At 38.1% G+C, this 17,478-nt stretch overlaps 1 protein-coding gene across 1 annotated transcript in view; it reads left to right on the top strand.

Moving 5' to 3' along the window:
• The window catches only part of PTPRN2 (protein tyrosine phosphatase receptor type N2), a 636,316-nt gene that overhangs the window by 192,319 nt on the left and 426,519 nt on the right, over positions 1–17,478 (top strand). The gene's annotated exons all lie outside the window — the stretch shown is intronic.

Raw genomic sequence — 17,478 nt, 5'->3', positions numbered from 1 at the left:
TGAAAAAAAGAGAAGAGAAACTGAACCTAGTGCCAGCACCCGGAAGTTTTTTTTTGTGTACAGAGGGCTTGAACACTGGGTCCTGCTCCATGATCCATGTGATAGAATCTTCCTTAGCACTCCTCAGCTCTCATCTTGCTACAAGCTGGAGAGTTGGAGGTGAGAAGTTAGTGACAAACATGCTGAGCTACCACATGCTGCCCAGCATCTCGTTGAAGGAAAAGAAAGCCAAAAAAGCTTTGACCCCAAATGACAAGATACATTGTCAGACTGAATGCATGTTTCTGTTCTGTAGTGTTGGGATCATTTCCTACTGAGGTAGATACAGCCAGAGAAAAGAACAAATGTTTTCAGGTAGTTTACAGTGCCCTTATTGTTTCTCCTATGCACTGGGGTGACTGCTTAGAGAAAATTGTTCATAAGTTGAGAAACTTTCAGTGGTCTCTTGCTGGGACATGAAAGTTTCAGTTCCCCTGATCTCTGGTTCAAGGCAGTCATAAAAATAATGCAGTAATACAGGACTATTGAAAGGCACAGAGGGTGAAAACTTCAGGACAGTAACTGAACAAGACTGTACTACTGTACAGATTTGATAGTGATAAATCCTTATAGTATATGAAGTTTACTGTGTACATTCTTGACAATTACATAAAGGCCATATTATTCACTCTGCAGGAAAAACACTACTTACCAAGAGAAAATCTGAACTACTTAGCACAGAAATGTCATTGAGAATCAGGAATATGGAGAAGTAAACCAGGATCTAACACCATGGTTTGGAGCCAGATGGCTCCTCTGAACAGAATCATGCCATGAGCAGAGGATTGGGGTCTGAGAACAGCACCCACTCCCTTGCCCATCTCTGGGAAGGAACCTACAAGATGGGATGAGGAGCAGACAATAAAATTTCCTTTGACATGAAAACTGGGGTGGGCATTTTGGTCTGAAGACTTTGGAAAGAAAAAGGAACAGAAGGTTATTTCTTGAGAAATGCTCATATAACTGGAATTTAAATGAGAGCCTCATACAGAACTGACATCCCAAGCAACCAAATTAAAAGCAATCTGTGTGTTAAAGTTGAGAATATAAACAGGGAGGAGGCAGAGATAAGATATTTCAAACATTTTAACAATTACCCTGAAAGTAGATTAGAGTAGAATCCAAAGAGATCTTTTATCCTCTGTGGAACAGTATGAGTAATTCTTGTTTTCATTAAAAGTTTTCATTTTTTTAATGATGTTACATTTGCATTTTTTCTCCCTAAAAGATAAGAGTTGATTAACAGTGCAGTGAGTTTTCCTTCTGTGTTTCCAAAGTTTGTTCGAGAAGTTTTGTGGACTTGTCTCTTCTCTTCAGCCACATTTGGCTGGTTCACAGACCAGATGCCATGGTCAGATTGAACGTCAGAGAGAGGCATAAAGTGCTGAAGGTAATTCTGTGTCCTTATGTTTGTGCCAGCTGATTATATACATCTTCCCTTCTCTGTGGTGTGGCTTAGGAAAGCCTCTGAGCTGTCCCTGTTTGTGTTCAGGAGATAACATTTCCTGAAGAGCTGTAATACAGAAGAGAAATGCTCACAGTCTCTTGGGTAGTTTTGCATCAGATTAAATGAACTGTCCAGTCTGTGCTTTTATTATGTTTTTAACCCAACATTAATTCACTAGGGTAGGAAATAAGAAGGAACCACGCAGTTTTAATCTCCTCCTTGCTTTCTTTCCACCTTTTTTTGACCAAATAGAAACTATTCGGAGCTTGAGAAAAGACTGGATAACCTTGCTTGCAGCATTAGAAAATATATCAGCAAGTTGGTGTAACATTTTGTACTCTACTGTCCCTTTAGAATTTAGGATCAAGTGGAAAAAATGTTGGAAAAAGACATATGGCTTATGGGGACAGGTTTACTCTCTAGTGAAAAGTAAAGTTATTAAATGAGCAGTGCCTGCCAATTACAGAAAAGTTGGCAGGGATGCCTTGGCACTGTAGTTTTTATTTATTATTTAAAAGGCCTCATGCAGGGCTTCTGAATATGGCCTTAAAATTCGAGGCAGTGTGTGAACATAGAGGGTCAATGTGCAAATTATGTGCTGTGTTACAGGCAGGAAGGGATTACAAAATGGAACAGGAATGATATTATCAAAAATCCTCTCTGGAAAAATCAGTAGATAGAGTAATGACAAGCTCTCATCTTAATAGATTAGAAAACCCTTTCCTAAAGATTAAAACTATGTAAAAGGAGAGAATTCTTTGTTTGAGGTCCTTGCCTGAAGTCAAAGCAGAGAAGGTTCTGTAATATTTCCTGTTAGTTGCTATACAAAATTGGTCTATTGGCAGAAAAAATAATCAAACAGGCAATGGAAGTTTTCTTTTTTATTTTGTTAGGAACAGTTATTAAAAATCCATAATTATGAATTTTGGCACAGTTTTAAGAACCATAGATTGGTAAAGAAATGAATAACATTTTCAAAATAGAACTTAGCTGTTAGTGCAAAGGAATCCCAACATACATAACAGCAAGTACTTGAGTTAAGAATCTGGCTTATTGTTAATAAGAGTAGAATACAGATATTCATCCCAGGGAGCTCTTATTGCCAGAGATTCAAAAAATTTTCAGACTGATACACTTATGTAATAATTGAATTTTTGTATCTCTGGATAAGCCAATGGAACAAAACCAAACATTCTTTCAAAAAAATTATTTTATTTAATAGAGAGATATCCTCTACAAAATGCATTGTATGAGATGTTTGATATTCTTAATATAACAGATCACTGAAACTACCATGGAAACTTCCTGGAAAGCAGTTTCCAAGCAGGCAATAGGCACAAGTAAAACCATGTGGGGGCAACTGTGCACAAGAAGGTTGCAACTGGTGATGCATGCAGAGTCTCTCAGGGTTTGGATCTGCAGGGCTGCACTGCCCATTGAGTGCTGCTGATCCAAAGGCAGCCCTGGAACCTCCTGCACCTGGAATCACCCTGTGACAGCAGGGTCCAGGAGCAGAGGTGGTTAAGGACAGCGATCTGAATATGAACCTCACACTTTGAAAATGTTGCACTTTGTCTTTTTCTTCAATTTCTTGCCAATACTCAGCCCTGTATTTTTTTCACTCATATTCATTTGACCTTTTGTTTTTTACCTAAAAGGAGCTATTTCCTAATGGTTTTGCACCTTGTGAGATACTTATTTTATTATATTTTCATGCTAAAAGTTTTCTAAGAAAGAAAAAAGATTTTTAGCCCTGAGCATCTTTGTAAAAATAACATGATCATATGGTTTCTAATTTGCTTTTAAAACACTGGAAAGGATTGCCTTTGTACAGTGGAAGCTTCAGCTCTTTTGCAAATCCAGAGCCTTCACTTTCAGTGGAACGAAATATATCAACACTGGAAGAAGCCAAGTCCTATTTAAAGCTGAAAGCCTCCTAGATGGGACAAAACCCCTGCATTTTTAAAGGGAGAAAGAGGAGGGAGAAAAACCATTCATGAGAAGTATAAAATGTAATTTTGTTTTAAAGCTCACTAAAAGCTATATAGGTCATGAAGACAATCAGTCTTTTATTCTTTGAAATAATTCACATTACAGCCCTATGTATTACCACCCTTATCACAGAAAAGCCTTTAGATATGTGTTGGCAGATAATTACAAATTGATTTCTGGACCCTCATTTTGACAATGGTTTTGAAAACCTTTTCTTTTTTTCTTTTTTTTTTTTCTTTTTCTTTCTTTTTAAAAGCCTTTTATGATTTTTCCTGCCTCATAGTGGAGAAGTACTGTCATGATGAGCTGGCCAAGTATATGAACCATTTATAAAAAAGACCCACAGAGTACAAGACCCAAAATATTCTGGAAATGAACTGTGAAGTGCTGCAAGTAACTGCAGTGTACTTAATTTATGCCTATCTTTATCTTTCATCCCACTCAAACTTGAAATAATTTTTAAAATAGATGGTAATTTAACAAATGATTAACCTAAAATTTTACAACCTGCAGGTTGCTCCTTTCACTGCATACCAAATCCAGTTTCCTTGTTTTTTCAGCATTTATGACTGTCAAGAGGTCTTCAGAAATGAAAATGCTTAACTCTTTGCTGCTCTGTTTACCCTTAAGGGTCAATCTGTCTCTGAAGATGCCATGGAGTGATTACCAATGTCATAGGCTGAAAGTTTAGTTTACAGTCTAAGACCCGTCCTAGGGGTAGCAGCCAGGTTTAGTGCGATAATCCCTGCCTTGAGGAGGCTACAGTTTAAAACTCAGCATGTTACAGCTGAAAAACACATTTAGGTAAAGTTGATGAGTAGGAAGGGAGAAGATGAGTAACAAAAATAACTGGATATCTTGGTCTAGATGTGCTGTGTGCACAATCTGCAGTCGTCAGTGACAGCTAGTGCAGTAATCACTACTCACCACCTGCTTAGCTGTGCTATTTTTAAAGTATCACTGAATGACAGCAGTAGTGGGGCTTTTTTAATTGTTTATTATTCCAGAGATTTAAATAGCCTTATCTCAGCATTTGGGATACATCTAAAGGATTTACAGCACTAAGAATATCCTAGGCATGCAGGTACGTAAAGTAGCCTGTACGACATGCAGTAAACACTGACATAGAGTAACTGCAGGCTAAATTTAAATTTTTTAGTTTTGCAGACTTTATTGATTTGGTTTTGAGTTGTTTTCCTTTCTAACTCAGCCTTATGTATTATTAAAATGTTTGCAGAACATCAAGCATGATACCATTTTTCTATGGCTTATTTTTCTTTCAAGGGGAAAAAAGAGTCTTTCAGATATGTGGGAATGGTGGCCATTAACTTTAGCTAATAACCCACTTGCATGCCTTTGAAGTATAATTTTTTTTTTATACAACTCCCAGAAGGATGTAATTTGTAAACAGTATTAAGAAAAGCATATGAAGTGCCACTGTCTTCGGTAATCTGTAACTCTCAAGGGAGGATACATTTTGATCACACTTCTTGTGGAGCTTGAACCTGAATACTACAAAATTTAATTTCCTTTATCTGTTGTTTACTTTTTCCTATGTATTTATAAGTCATTTATTCTATTAATAATTTCACCTTATTTTACCTTTCAACATTTTTATTTTGGTGAAGAAAACACTTCACTTTAAAACAAAATAGAAAACCAATATTCTTTAAAATGACCACTGGAATACATTAAGTTATATAAAATAAAAATAATAACCCTCCTAAAGTTTTGTATAATTAAAATAACTCAGGAAAGTAGGTTCTGAGCAGGTTGAGAGGTGCTTTTTATTTCTCAGGGGCAGATCTTTAGCTGAAATTAATTACCGGAGTTCCTTTTATTTCAAAGGGCATTGGACAATTCGCACAGCTTGGAATCTGTCTCCTGATTTCCTCTGTTTTTTAAGAATACCTCTCACTTCTGTCTGTGCTGTGAATATTTATATTTGTGTGAATGATACTTGCCATAAGCTGTCTTTATTGATTCTAGACAAGACACCTTAGGATTCTTTTTGGAGTATCATTAATTTGTCTCCATGAGGATGCTGCTGTCCTGTTGACAGCATAAAGTGCTGCTGTAGACATGCTTGCAAGAGGCAGGAATTTATGCCTGCACTTAAAATATTTAAAATCAGGGGAAAAAATAGGAGAATAATTTAGGAATGAGGGACAAGGAATAGGAATATATCCATTCCCTATCCTTCAATGAGGTCAGGAAAGAGCTATAAGTGACATGGCATTTTTTTGTGTAATTAAGGAATACCATTTGAAGTGAAAAGGATTCCTGTTTTCCAAATTCACCTATGTGTGTTCTGCTGTGTACATGTATCAATAGGAGGGGTTGCATGTGCTGCATAACCCTGTTCAAGCCTCCCCATCCCTCAGACAGAGGGAAGGGAGCAGCACAGCTCAGGCTGTGCACACTCATGTTCCTTTGGAGCAGTTCCTACGCTCTGGTAATGCAAATGCGAAGACTCATTTCTTCCCCTGTAAAGCCAATGCTCAGACAATATTGCAGAACAAACCTTTCCTTACACAAAGGTTATTTTCTCTCTGGAGCATTCTCTTTTTTACTGAAAGGCATTGTAGACTAGAAATTCTCTGAGAGTTCATGACACCCTGAGAGCCTTCTTTTCAGAGACAAGCTGTATAATAATAATGTGGTGACAGAAAAATCGAGGAGAGGTGGCTTTCTCTGATAGAGAATTTGCCTTTAATTCTACCCTGAAGAGATTGCAATGGAGCACCAACCTTTGTTCTTACTGTAGTGCTTCACTGCTACACCAACCATTTGTTAAATGGGAAGTAATTGAGGTTGAAAAAGGATTGAATGAACAAAGCTTTTGGCAGGGAAGGGGAGGAGGCAAAGTATGGGTTAAAGGTTATTCCTTGCAGAAATTTCATAAAATGAGAGGTAATGCAGCTTTTGAGCTAAAATTGTTTGTGCCTCTGGAGGGGGAAGAGAGGGAAGAGAGCAGGCTGGGGGGAGGGAGACTCAACCTGCGGAAGCACAATGGGAATAATAAGCTAGCATCAAATATTCAGCTTTGTGGCATCTTACTGATTATTCTACAAATTTCACCCAGAGATGTGCTGTCTTGGCCACCTCTCTAGGTTAGCAGAGAGCAAAGGAGGAGGAAGTGAGGAGTCAGGAGAGTAACATGAATACCCCTTAGAAGCTTTTCTCTCCAATAAATGTTTTAGTATTGCTGTAAATTGTATTTGCTGCATCCTGAGGAATGAATGGGCTTCATGTTTTAGTGCTTTCCTGAATCCTGCAGTTCTAGTAATCTGAAAAATAGTAAATATTTTGACTTCTTTTCCTGTTATGAGCTCATATCTGTTTTGAGATTTCTTCTGTCACAGTGACGCAGCATTTTCCCTTCTTTTTCTCCTCCTCAAAATAAGAAGTCTGTTATGAAAGTTAATCTTATGCTATTTTGGGCCTGGGGACCCCAGAGACAGGCAGAAAGGATTTATATCCTTGACAGAGCCCATGTTGAATAAAATGTCAGTATTATGGAGCATTAATGCATTTCCATCTACTATGCCTACTATATGTATTGCAGTTATTTGAAATGCTTTGCTGATTCTTGTATTTGTGGTCCCAATGAGTATAAACATACTTTTTTTTTTAGTACAGAATTATTTTGTATTCTTATGCACATTAAATTGTGGAAAACTCAAAATTTTTGCTGAAAACTGCCTGATTTTAAGGATAGTTATTGATTCTCAAATTGTATTTTCATACACAGCCTTTACATTTCTACATAATTAAGCTCGTTCACTATGCCTTGAAAAGACAAGCTTTGCATATTTTTAAAAATATTTTTTAGATTTTTTACTCTTTATTTGGATAGAACTATGCATTCCACTCCCAAAATAATAATGAGACCTAAATAAGATCGTTGTAGTGAAATTCCCTAGGGATAGATGCTGGCTCAATTCTCATCCACAATTTTGTCAATAAATCGGAGATATACATGCATTAGCTGCCAGTAAGGAAACTTCCAGATGACTGATAGACTATTGGAATGGTGAATAGTAATTGAGAATTCTACCAGAGAATTTAGACTTGTTGCCAACTTGGGCCATTCAAAAAGAAAAAAAAATAATAAGGAGAACGGAGACTGGAGTTGCAATGAGGATATCTGTTCTGTTGAGAAAGGTGTCAAACCAGGCCAGCAGCTCACTGGGGCTTTCTGTGAGAGCTGGGGCAAAGAAGGCTGATGTGGGTCATGGATACACAGATTAAAATAGTGATTTTGTCTATATATGTTGTGATAGGCAACTACTGGGATATCTGTATAGTTTTGTGTCCACATTTGTTTAAATTATGTTGACAAATTGAAGTAGGTAGAAAAAATATGGGCAAGAAAAACAATTTTGAGAGAATGCTTCTAATGAGGAATTTAGAACTCCATTTGTTCTGCTCTTCTCAAGGAAATAGAGACAATTTGTTTACAGCTCAGAAGGGCCTTAATGTGTTGAAAATATTGGTTACCTCTAGTAATCTAGTAGAGAAAGACAAGATTTGGCTGAAGTAGGCTGGAAGCTGAATCCAGATAAATTCAAATGGGAAAGTAGAAACAAATAAACAAAAAACAAAAGTAGCCATAATCACAGAATAATACTTCATGAAAAATGAAAGTCAATATGCTATTTTTTTTTAATGAGGCAGTATCATTATTGCCAAACATAGGAAATAAACAGTGCAAAAGATTATTCTACGTTGACAGAATATCACCACCAGTAAATTTTGAGACTGTATAGGCTCTGGATTTGAATCTCACATTAATAAATCATAATAGTAGACGAGCAGCCACCAGCATTGATAAATATGATACTTTATTGTTTTGTACAGGCAGTGTGGCAACAACCACTGTGAACAGCTTACTCCGTACAACTGGAGCTTTGCTGGTCTCTTCAGCAGGATATGGCCTTTGAATAAGACCACTTGGGAGAGTTGGAAAGGCTTTTCTTGTCCTGGAAAGGTGCCTGTGTCCTCAGAACAAGGCCAGTGCTCCAGCACGTGTCCAGCACTGCAGCTTCATCCAGGTGAACTGGCCAGTAATGGGCACTGCAGCACCTGCAGGATACTGAGCTGGATTACACTGGTGCAATTTCAGCTGCCACTTCAATAGACACATTTTCTTACTCTGTGGTGTTCAGGAGTCCCTACATCACCTCACAGTCCAAGGTCTGAACGTGAACCTTTGCACGAGTCCAGACAGGCAGTTATGTGCCCACTTGACAATGCTCTGTGCAGGGGCTCTGGCAGCCAGAGCCTCTCAGTGCTTCCTGCTGCTCCTGGAGGGCTGGACTCAGAGAAATGAGCATTATCATTCACAGCTGAAATAACTTTTAAAATCGGGGTTAACAGAGAGATACAAAAAGTGTTAATTCTGTAAATAATTTGTTACAATTAGAAATCATCAGTGATTAAAGACTTTCTCTTACAGAATGAGGTATTTTCTCTGTGGTACATCCAGGCATTCTCTTTACTTACATTTTTATTACTTGCAATTACAATTTATTGCTTTCCATAAAAATGATATTTTTCAGGCATACTAAGTTAAATGAATGATTCAGTATTTTAAAACTGAGTATTTGTTATCTTTGAGGACTATGAAATAAATCACATATTGTTGAATTTAAAATGCCAGTCTTGTGAATAAATCAGTCCCTGGGGGAGCCATGAGCAGCACTGCCACAAAGAGAGAAGGGGAGAGTTTGCAGGGCCCAGATATTTACTTCTTTCATATTTATGGCCTGATAGTCAAAGAGGCTGAGCATTTGAAGATTCAGCTGAAGTGAATCGAGTTGAAGGTGCTTCCCAAAAATCTTCATATATATGTTCACAGTTGACTGGAGGGAAAGAAAAGTTAAAGCAGAGAAATATAGGCAGGAAAAAGACTCGGGCATGAGAGGAATCTGAGCCGTATGAAGTTAAATGTGGGCTGCTCTTTCATGTCTTAAGAGACCAGAGAGGTTCCCTTTTTGTCTGAGTGGAAAATTTCATGCAGGTCTTTGAGAGAAATGGTCTGCTGTCTTGGACCAAAGTCAGTGCTAGGGACACGAGTGGACAGCCCTCTTTGTGAGACTTGTAGTCCTTATACCAGGGATCTAGATATTCCAGCATCCTTGGGGGTGGCAGGCACTATATAAATGTAGGGCATTGTGTTATTAGCAGCACTGTCACTTCAACTACTCATTTGTAAAGAATGCCCTGCATTGCCAACCACTTTGCTGGTGATTCTGGGAGGTGAGTTAAATGGAGTGCATATAGCACATGGAGTAGTTTTACTGCATTCTGTGGAAACTGGATCAGTTCCTGTGTAATTCCTGCAAATTAATTAAGTTTGCCATCATTGCTTTTTCCTCAAACTCTTGTACTAACCCAGAACATTACAAATCAGATAGTTTTTTGTTTTGATTCATGTAAAACCCAACAATCATGTATCATGTGGGCAAACATGAAGATGTTTTAGCATCATTGTACACAAGCTATTAATTTCTGATGATCTAAACACTTGTGCAAGCACACGTATATTGTCAATCTCTGTGTGGTCTCTCAGTTCAGAATCACACATTAAGGATTTTTACATTGATTTTCAAGGAAAAGGGGAAATCTGAGGCTTTTGGCAAGAGCTGGGAATGTAGCAAAACTAATAACTGATGAATATGAAAACCAGCCTTGTGTCTCTCCCTTTGTCTAGAAGAGGAGAAGAGATTTTTATCATGTGTGGATATGGTCATCTCCTTTGTTGCAAAGAGAATAAATATCCTGGATAAATTATTTTAAAAAATTACTTCAGCTTTATCTAAAAAATGTACATTATTCCCTTTTCAAATTAGTCATTTCTGTTACGTGTGGCATCTCCTGCCGTTCAATACCTTAATTGTAACTGTAATAATTGATGCCACCTTTACAGATTTATTTCCTGTAGAAATAGTTTACACAGAGTCACAGATTCAGAAGATAAGAAAAGCATTATGGTCATGGGCTTCTCTCCTTGAGTTGCTGTGATGATGAAAGTGATTTCCTTTTGAGCAGGCAGCCCAGGACTGCAATTGCACGTGCATGAAGCTTCTGATTTACAGGGGTGCTAGCACTCTGAGCTCCAGTTTAATTCAGTGGGAGCTTTAGCACCAATAAATTAAAGTCAACTATGTGTTTGCACATATTTTATATACTGTGTGTGGCAGGTTCTGATTACTTTCATTGTCAGCTAAACTCAAGCCTACATTTCCACCCACCCCACCCCCCCTTACTAAGTAGTTTGTGGTATTTCTTGTTCTTGTATAAATTATTAGAAAAACCCCACAGCACCAATTCCCTTTCCCCCAAAGCTCCTGCTATTCTTATTCTATAGATGTTTTAGTCTGTGCTTTAATGCAAACTTATTATAGGGCACAGAACATTGCTGGCAGTGGTTCAGCAGTGTTTATCAAGGATGCATCTGGCTTAGCCAAGTGGCACAGGTTTACTGTGTTGTGACCAAGCTCAGAAATTGCTTAGAGAGTAATGCCTGTTTGCCACAGTGCAGATCTCGGAGGCACAGAAAATTCTTGAGACATCAGTGTTCATGATAATTAGGTTAAACAGTGTATGTGAGGCAATCAAGTGGTCATATGCATGAGTGAGCTGTTATACAGAAGATCTTATATTATTAACCACTGGAATATCCATGTCCGAATAAGAAAAATGGTGGGGCAGTTGACAATTAGGAGCAGCACACCAGAGGTGTCATTATTACCCAGTTCTGTGTCATATTTCCTGTGTGTTATACACAATAATTGTGAATATTAAAAATAATATTATAAAAACCTCCTGAGACTGCAAATCAAGCATTCAAAAGGTAGACAAATGTAATTCTGGCACATCCTACACTGCCTTAATTCAGCATCTTTCTGCTTATGTGTTACAGTGTATTGTCTGATTACAGGATCACATACAGTTTTTTTTCCCACATAATCCCTGCATCGTTTAGTGCAGGAGGAGACCTATTCTTTGGATCACCTGGGATCTGAAATAGCTCCATTTGCAAGCTGGTAGTTCAAACTCCTAGCAACCCAGACATGCCTACATAACCAGCAAGCTTATCTAAGGTCTTCTGTCTCAGGGAATAAATTAACCCCTTCAATCCCAATAGCTGAGAAAAAAGAAGAGAAATCAAGTTGGACATGATTTTTATTTAAAAGCACTGCAGTCTTTTATTGTTTTTCTATAATTTGAAGTGTCATTAACCTCTTAAATATTTAATAGCAGAAGGGTGTGAGCAAATAGGAGTAAGGTGTCATAAATATATTGCTGCCTATTTGTTTCTTCCTTTGAAAACGATAATTTTTATTTTTGTTATGAAAAGAAATAATTCCATATTGAACTTGGACTGCTGCATGGAATATAGGAGCACAACTGCCTTTCTAGGAATGTGTTAAATCAAAGTGGGGTATATTCCTGAATTGAGATTTTTAATAGGAAATTTAAGTGGTTTTGAAACCCTACTTACTGTGAACGCTGGAGGGAAGGAATGTGTTACTGTATCTACTTCTGAGCTGTATTTTGAGAGTCTGCATGAGTCGTCAAAGGTGCCTGTGTGAGATGTGACCTTTTCAGATCGTATTTATTATGTCTTCCCAAATACACACCGTAGCTGTACAGTGCCTGTCAACATTACATTTAGTGAAACTGGTTCTCTGAAGTGAAGAGTTCTTTTTTGATATTTAAATACTCCCTGTCTGAAGCTGGTCCTGAAAAAGGTAAAACCACCATGAAGAAAATTGTAAGAAGGAGAAAAAGAAATATGTTTAAACCTCTTTTCCCTCTTTCTAATTCAAAATCCTTCCTCCTGTTATCTCCCCCTTCTCCTTGTGATCTATTCTTTATATTTTACTTTGTTCTTCTGAGGGCTTTTCAAAAAAATGAAATGCAAGTATCTGATCTCTAATTAAACACAGTGCATTTATATTATGTTGTATATAGACCATGTTGGGCACCCTTCTCCTTCCCAGAAGTGTCTCAGCTACAGCAGCTGGCTGTTGCCACCTCTGTTGGTCATGGAAGAAGGTATTAAAACATATTCAGCCTTTCCAACACTTTTTGTGTCTCCTAACTTGCAAAGCTCTAATTATAGCCCCTAAGCTCTCACTGAGGCTGATGTCTACAGCAAGAAATAGTGAAATATATCTATTAAACCTATTGAAAACAAGGAAATTTTCTGTCATCTAACCCAAGCCACCTGATCAATATGCCACCATCTTTTTGCATCGTGGGTGGAGACCCTTGTGACCTACACTGGTTTGGTGAAACTGTCTCAAAGCTGAAGTGGAATTCTTCACTCTCTCTGCAATTTAAAAAAATAACCATTAGGTGTAAATACAGGATGTGGCATTCTGGGCAGTGAGTAGTTAGTATTGAATTGGTTTTGATTTTGAACAGGAATATTTTGGAAACCAGCTTTTAACAAATATTGGTCAGTATTGTGAAAACTTAGTTCATTTATCTGAGCACCTGAAAGGGTCGTATCAGACAGTCTGATTTGTGTCATTGCACTTTCTCAAATCTTGCAGTTAGGTCAGGCTATCAAAATCTTCCACAGCTGTGCAGTTGGTCTTTATAGTGATATGTCCTTCCTAAATCCCCACTGTGAGAAGAGTTGTCCTCGGTGGGCTGGGTCTTGTCTTGTCTCAAGCAACCTCATCTGTCTTCCTGCTTTGCACTGCTGCAGACAGGCTGGAACAGCTCTGAGCACAACTGGACTCTGACCAAGGCCTTTGGGCAATCCTATAATGTTTCCAATAAATCAAAATAAACTGGCCAGCTGCTCTTTCATGTCCCCTTAGTGCGCTGTATGTCTTGTTTGAAATGGGAGAAAGTCTTTTATGGGTTGAGTGTTTTGGCAGGGAAACAACAAAAGCCTCCAGAGCCCTCAGGTAGCCAGCCTGGGTGATGGGAAAGCAGCTGGCAGGGATAAAGCTTGTGGATGGCTGGGGGAAGAAGGAATGATAGAAGAGCACAAGGTCTTGTTCCTGTGATTGCAGAGCGCATCCTCTTCAGTATGGGGCCAACAGGAGGACCACCAGAGCTAACTTTTATTTTAAGGAATCCTTTTTTGCTCCCCACAAACCGTGCTGGTGAATGAGGAGACCAGTTTACAGGCTAAGATGTGCCACTTGCTTGACTTTGGTCTTTTTATTTATTTTCTATTCTTCCATGTAAGAGTGATAATTGACCACCTGAAACATCCTTCACAGCCCTCATGGGTGTACTTCAAGAGGGATGTTGGTGTAGATAAGTAAACAGCAGCATCTGTACCTTAAGTGCTCTGTGGGCCCCACTGTTGTTTGCTTTGCATGGGCTCCATGCTCTTGTGGTTCTATATGATGGAAACTGGATTACTCTTATTTTCTTATGTGTGAATCAGCAGATTCACATTATTCTGACAATATTCCTTGTGTCTCATCGAGCAACTGAAAAAAAAAATACATAAGGTTGAAGGTAAACATTCCCAAACTTTTTTTTTTTTTCTTGTGTTCTGAATTTCTACAAAAATTTCTGCAGGTCTAACAGCTATATAATGTATAAATCATTATAAACAAGGCATGAAAGGAACTTCACTGTTTATACTATAACTTGCCTGCCCTTTAGCAGTGATGAAAACTGAAAATACCAGTGCATCTTGAATTCAAAGGAGAAAAAAAAATAGATGAGAGCTCATAAAGGGGTAATGCAGTTCAGCTAGACTCAGCGTTTGGAATATTAAGCAGATTTGACCCATGCTGAGAAGAGTCTGAAGAGCAAATTCTTCTCAGCACCATCTCTTATGTCAGGACCCTGATTAACAAAGACATTTAAATAATGTCACTACACTTCATACAATTTGAGCCTATTTTCTCTTTTGTATAGCTTGTGAATGTAATCTTTTTTTTTACTTGCCATATTTGACCTCTGTGTCCTAATAGTGGCAGGCAATGATACTTTGAATTATTATGCTGAATATAAATGTAAGCTTCAAAACTAACAAAGCTTTTGTTCCTTCCCTGATGAAAGCACAGTTTTGCAGATGCTTTAAATATTATAGCTCTAAGTCTGCTGTTGCTACTTCTACTGAGGATTTCTCAGTGAATTCATTAGAGGTGTCTGTTTTCATAGCCTGGCTCGTACAAATAAGAAGAAGGGATTTGCAAGTTCAGGGTGTATCTTGCTGTGCTTAAGCTGCAGCAGTGTTACATGTGCGGAATCTGGTTTTATGTTTCTAGTGAGGAATAATGCAAGCTGAACTCAGAATTCCATCATTAGGGGTTTTAGGTCTCTAAGGCTAAAACAAAGGCCAAGTTTTGGTATTTGTTAATTCACCTGTGTGAATCAGTATTTTCTAGGGGGCGTACTAAATTTTGAAGGAGCAATTCTAAAAATATAAAGGTAAGGAAAAGCCACATGTGTTTTCCTGGCATGTGAAAATAATTTCAAGGGTCAGTGGCTTTGCAGTTGGAATTAACAACATGGTAGCAGAAGTAGGAAGAGGAAAAGGCAACTGCATTTCCATTTTTTTTGTGTGTAATGCAGAGAACAGTGGTGTTCAGAGAATGCCTCTAATGAATGTTTTTAGAAATAAGGGTTTTTTCTCTTCATTACACAGATTTCTTGGTTTCATTTTTCCAACTCTCCTAATAAAATCTGTTTCTAGATGAAGAAAGGATAGAAATTAATGGACAAAACCTATCTATTTCAAATTGTATCTAGAGATTTAGGACACAACTAACTTCTGATGATAATTTCAGCTTTCAAGTGGTTTTCTATATTTCTCTTTTGGAATAATGGAAATGAAAGTGCTGTTCATTTGATTAAAATATCTGAAAATGGAAGTGATTTTAGGGAGAAAAATCTTCCCTTATTGAGTATCTAACTCAGAGTTTGCCCAAAGCCTCTGTGTTGTGTTTCGAGGTAGCCTGAGCTGTAGGGAATGACTGCCAGCTGCCCAGATGGAAACTCTAAATCAGGGAGCAGGCAAATGTGGGATTGCCTCTGTAAAAAATATCATTTTTCAGTTGTTTTGCAGATTAGGAGCCTTTCACACTTCATTGCTGTCATACAACCCTAAACATTTTTTAGGGACATACAGGAAGCACTGTGAAGAATATGAAATGAGTAAACACATTCTTATGTAATAAGAAATTGTATTACATTTAGATTTCATTGCAATCCATACCATGAACAGGTTGTGTTTCTTCCCTCCCATTTTATTCTAACCCTTTAATTCATTGTACTTAGGGAACATTAAATATTTCCCCAAATTATTCCAAATCAAGGCTGTCAGTCACAGTTGTATGGAGTCAATGCCACAGACTGGGAAGGAACTTACAGAGAATCATTTCCTTCTTCCAACAGGTTTTCACTTCAGTCACATAGCCAAAGAGAGCTGATGAAAGGGCAGCTTTCCAGCATCTTGACACCTGGCTTTCAGTAATTTTCAAAGAGGAAGCTGGAATATTTCTTTTTATCAGTTGAGATATCTTCAGGGATGGTGGATGAAATGAAAGACTCTTTGCATTACGCAGTTGAAAACTTTGTACAATGTGTGATGCTTTTGCCAATATTTAGTGGCTGCCATGTAATCCATCTCTCCTGTTAAGATCCAAAATATCCTGCTGTTGTTGCATTAAGACAACTATTTAACAAAGCATACAGGAATTAGAGAAAAAGAAGTGGTGTGTGCTTGAGCATTTTTTACAAGCTTTACAAATCACTGTGTGCAGACATCAAATGCAAGTTGAAATTGTAAAGACAATGGGTTTATCTATTATTTAGAGTAAAACAATGCATTAATGTAATAATCACATTTTCTAAAGTCTCATGTAGCCCAAGAAACCTTTTTATACCTACTACAACATATCATCCCCAGGGATGTTATTGAATAGGTGAAAATTGCTGACATGTTATTTATCCTTTTATTTTTTTTTTGGCAGGGGGTGGGATCTTCAGGGGGGAATGTGCTTTGTTTAACTTGGAAATGAAAAGTAGCAAAGTAACTCATAAATTTTTTTTGTCCTTCATTTTCCTGGATGCGTGCTTGAGAAGTCATTTTTGCTCATCATCACCATCTAGGCTGTGGGGTTTTTGTTTCCTATTGAACTACTCCCATTTCAAAGCCAGTTTTCCAGCTTCTACCAATAAACAGAAAGTCTTGATTTGAGCCAATCTTTTTTTCCATTTCACTTTGTATTTTATCAATTAATATTGCCCCAAGATCTCATGTGTCATTGCAGTGTCACTTCCATGACAAACTCCGCCAATTATTTTCTGTTTAATTAACACATTCAGAAAATGTAGGTTTTGCTAAAAAGAAAAGAGATACTGGTTCTGGCTAGTGAGGGAGGTACCCTGAAGATAGCTGTGGGTCCAGTCAGGAGCATCACATATCCAGTTTCTCCCCAGGAGAAAATATTCTTATGAAAGGAGGGAGACTCTCTGTGGCTGGAGGGTATAAGGTGCTGTGGGGATTATAACTCCAAAGGAGAGCGACTTTTCTCTGCTGGATCTCCATGGATTCTCTTTATCTGGTCTCTTTCCTTGCCCTGTGCTGACAGCATTTCTCCTCAGGGAAATTCCCCTAACTCTGAGAAATCCACCGTGGGCAAAAAAGATGATATAGTTGCAGCTCTGCCACAGAAACATGTCATTAGCCTAAGCCAGCTGACATGCTCTTGAAGAATACTATTTGCTGTATAATTCAGAGCCCTGACTAGACTACCCCATACCCTTTCAAACCATTGCTGTTATAAAACCAGATGGAAAACGAGGATGCTGCAGTGCTTTCCTTGGAAAAGCATTTGGGTTGTGCCATGTCAGGCATGACAGCAAATCTGGACTGTGCTGCTAACAGAGCAGCTCCACCCTTTGGAGATGGGCATCCCACTGACACTGAGCAGACTGTTCCACAATTCACTGGCAGCATGCAAGAAGTTAGAGGACATAGAACATTTTTTTACTGTATTGCT

The sequence above is a fragment of the Vidua chalybeata genome, chromosome 1 (genome assembly GCF_026979565.1).
Source record: "Vidua chalybeata isolate OUT-0048 chromosome 1, bVidCha1 merged haplotype, whole genome shotgun sequence".
Classification (NCBI taxonomy): domain Eukaryota; kingdom Metazoa; phylum Chordata; class Aves; order Passeriformes; family Viduidae; genus Vidua; species Vidua chalybeata.
The sequence above is the reverse complement of the archived record's forward strand: the minus strand, read 5'-3'. Positions and strand labels throughout refer to the sequence as shown.